Genomic DNA, 3890 nt, shown 5'->3' with positions numbered 1-3890 from the left:
GTGGGGGATGCGTGCACTATTTCAGCCAGTGCTGCAGGCAGCCGCACCGCCGATGTGGCAGATGCATTCACACTGGCGCGCTCATTTGAGTTTCAAGGAGGGTTGCGTCCGCTACTTTACGTTGCCGTTGTTCTTGCGCCCGTTCCCTCTTGATGCAAAGATGTTTCTCCGCATAAAGCGTGCTGTCCTCAAGTTCGCAAAGAAAGAGCTCAAGAGCTCCACTGAAAACTTCCTGATTTCTTCTTACGTCAAGCCTGATTTCAGGTATGTACGCTTGATGTTCGAATTTTGGAAAGCGTGCCTAATGTGTTGGATTGTAAAGCCGTGCCCCTCAAGCAGACGGAATTACGCAAAATAAACGCGCGCGCCAAAACGTATTTTAACCTTCCTCCGTATAATAAAATCGTAAAGCGAAAAAAGTAAAAATAAAAAAAATTAAGGTGCGGTTTTCTAATTGATATATACGGGGCCGTTAAATATTGGGTACTTTCTTACAGATACAAATTAAGAAAAGAAACTGAACAGTTAACAATTGTAGCCCGCGCAGATCAGGTATACGGCCACGCGGGCATTAGGTTCAAGAAAATGGAACTAAACGATGACTGATTAACTAACATTAAGTAATGAACTTTTAATTTGATATTTATTCACCATGTTCCTATATACCATATGCGAAATGCACAGGGCCATCTAGCGAGGCACCGAAGAACATGCTCCGTCCCACCAGTTGGCTTCGGCGCTGGCAAAGGCCAGGGTGCGAATGCGTAGTTTTAAAGAATTCTTCGCTCTCACAAGCATTCGTACAAAGAAAGCGCTTTCGGAATCCAGGCGCCCACACCCGTGCCTTTGGCAGCCCTCAAAGCCAAATTCCGAACTGAAGTGTACGTCCGCCATGTTGGTTGCGGCGAGGAACCAGCGACCGTCGGGGCGACGAACACGTACATGTTTAAGAAGAGGGTAAAACAATACTAACCCTTAGCTCGTGGGTAAGGATCGAGTATACGGTGAGCAGTACGCCTCGATTGTTACCGAAAAGGCTACGAAATGGGCGAACAGCAGGGGAATCTTGCCGCAACAAAGATGGCAGTGCACCGAGTGTTGCCAGACGTTCGAACAATTTCGCATATGATATATTAGACAGACGACATGGAGGGCTCAATTAATTTATGCAGGTAATAAAAGAAACCGTTTGGAGATATTCGTAGACGATTTCAGGGCTATCACATATACCATTAAAAAATAATTTCAGCGTTTTTTTTTTTTTTTTAGTTTCAGAATTGTAGGAAATCGATGTCGCATATTGCACGGTGTTAAATCTCCGCAACACACGGTTTGCAAATATCTCCCCCGACATGCCTTTGCCACATGACGCCATTTGTCGTAATGAGCAATGTGAAGTCCCTGCGCATTGATACCAATGATATCGCGGTGCACATTGGTGCTCATTAAAGGGGCCCTGCAACGACTTTATGCTGTTTTTTAGTTTGTACCGAACCTAAGCGCACTGAACGCAGTAACTTAGTGAACGTTTTCTTTTCTCGAAATTTGCTTTATTTTAAAAAATTATAGGCATATTAAATATGAGAAAAACAAGCGAAAAATAACCTCCTTCATGACGTCCTTGGTCCTCTGTCCCCCCTTTCCCGCGCCCGCGGACCGCAGTGACTGAGGAATGCGGGGAGGGAGGGGAAGACGGGGAAAGGAGGTGAGGCAGAGGAGAGAGAGCTGCTTGGGAACAGGGCAGCTCTCTCTCCTCGGCTGACCAGGACCAACAACGTCACGATTTCGTCACATGCCGAGGGTGTTCGACACCACGGGGCGCCCCGTAGGAGGAGCAGCTTTCAGCTTTGTCCGGTTAAAATAAGACTCAATGATATTTAGTTACTCTCTCCGTGCCCGCTGGGTTGCCCGAACCACAAGAGACGTGGAAGCCGCAACTAAGGTAGACACTTTAATAGGATTGCAGGGTTCCTTTAAGAGTTACCCCCAAAGTTGGCTTTCTCTCTGAAATTGTTGTATCTTCGCCCCTAGTGTGGCTTTTCTGCAGTATTTTCAATAGCGTCCACGAGTGAGGGGAACGTTTTGCTCATTGGTGCAACTTAGAAATTCACGCTCATTAAATTTGGCTCAGGACTTCTGCCCCCCCCCTTTGCAGCAATGCGGTTTGTCGACTGTTTCCGCCTCCTCAACACCTCGCTTTGACGTCGACGGTGTCGGTATCGAAAACTTGCGCCAGATCATCCGCGACGTCGTCCGGGAGGAGCTCCGAAAGTTTCTGCCTGCCACCAGTCCTCCGGGATCCCTCTCCATTGCCGAGTCTGTCCGCGAAGAAGTTCATCGTTCGCTCCAAACAGAGGTTCCCGTCACCATAATGGCGCCAGGGGAGCCGACGCTGAGCTACCCTGCCATGGCCCGACGTCCGCCGCCTGCTACCCTTCAGTATCAGACGCCATCCGGGCGGGACAATCCAACGCCACAGTGCCCTCGACGACAGGAAGAACAAGTCCAGTACGTCCGCCGAGAGCGACCCTCGCCGAGAAACACCGACGTGTGAAAAAACTTTTTTTCTTTATTGAACACAACAATGCCGCACAAAATTCTGTTATAAAAACACCTTGCCCCACTTCTTGTGGGCGAAGCTGAGGTTCTCTCATGTCCTTAAACTCGTCAAACAACTGCGCCCAGTCGGGAGCAGTGTCTGCAGTACGGAAACATCCAGACTGAACCTCGGCGACAACATCGAGAAAGTGCTTAAGCACATATTTAACCTTGGGGTCCGCATGCCGGAATTCCATCCTAGTTTCCCAAATACTGAACAGTCCAAACAAAATGAAGACATCATATGGGACATTGTCGCTCTTTTGAACTGGAAGGTACCGATGGGTGTGCTGGGTTAATAAAATGTCTTTTTTCAAAGTTCTTTACAGAATGTCCCAAAAAAACACAACGTCCCAACAGTGGATGAAGATGTGCTCGATGGTTTCGGGTGTTTTACTCAAGAGGTAATCCACAGACCAAAAGACAAAAATCCCTTTTTCTCTTAGCCAGGGTTTCACCGACAGCGTGCCACTGTGCAACTTAAAGAAAAAAAATGACTTAGCAGCTGGTAGAACACACATTCTTTTCACATAACAAAGTACATTCTGCCCTGGCTGCCCGGGACACTGGCTGTATAGTGAGCCATACAAAGTTGCGGGAAAAAGGAGCTCAACCAGGTCTCGGCTGAGCTTTTTGTTTACGACAGTTCAAAGGTATTCCATTGAAAAACGGGTTTGCAAAAACAGTAAGGCCTCTTTCACCTCTTTCAAGTACCCCGAAAGACTTGGGGGCTTAGTACATTGATTAGTCACCAGCATTATCGGTAGTGAGTTCACCAGTCTCAGCTGGATTATGTTGTGTGAAAACGGTGGTTCTGGTCGCGCAGGAATAAGAAGCCCGAAACGAGCCTTCTGACAAAAATATGCGAAAAACCGAGGCACCCGTCTTTGACTTTTTGGAAGAAGTTGTCCTTTCTCATTCGTTCCGATCCTGATTTCCAAATAAAAGTGGCGACCACTCTGTGGAACTTCTGGATGTTGACGTGCGGACATTACAAGACTTGCAAAATATACCATATTTTTGCTGCCAGAAAAATATTGCACACTTCAGTTCTCGCGAATATTGACAGGCCGCGATTTGCCCATGTGTCTGCCTTACTTTTTAAAACTTTCGCTATTTCAGTCCAGTACGGCGTGCTGCTCTTATAATACTCCAGTGGCACCCCAAGATAAGTAGAAGCTGTACTTTCCCCGATTATACCAGAAAAAAACCAGGCTTTAAATCCCACATGCCGTGCCACACTTCACAACATTTCCCCCAGTTTACCACAGCGCCAGTGGCATTACAGAATT

Source organism: Ixodes scapularis, unplaced genomic scaffold (genome assembly GCF_016920785.2).
Source record: "Ixodes scapularis isolate PalLabHiFi unplaced genomic scaffold, ASM1692078v2 PGA_scaffold10__122_contigs__length_95168666, whole genome shotgun sequence".
NCBI classification, from domain to species: Eukaryota; Metazoa; Arthropoda; class Arachnida; order Ixodida; family Ixodidae; genus Ixodes; species Ixodes scapularis.
The sequence above is the reverse complement of the archived record's forward strand: the minus strand, read 5'-3'. Positions refer to the sequence as shown.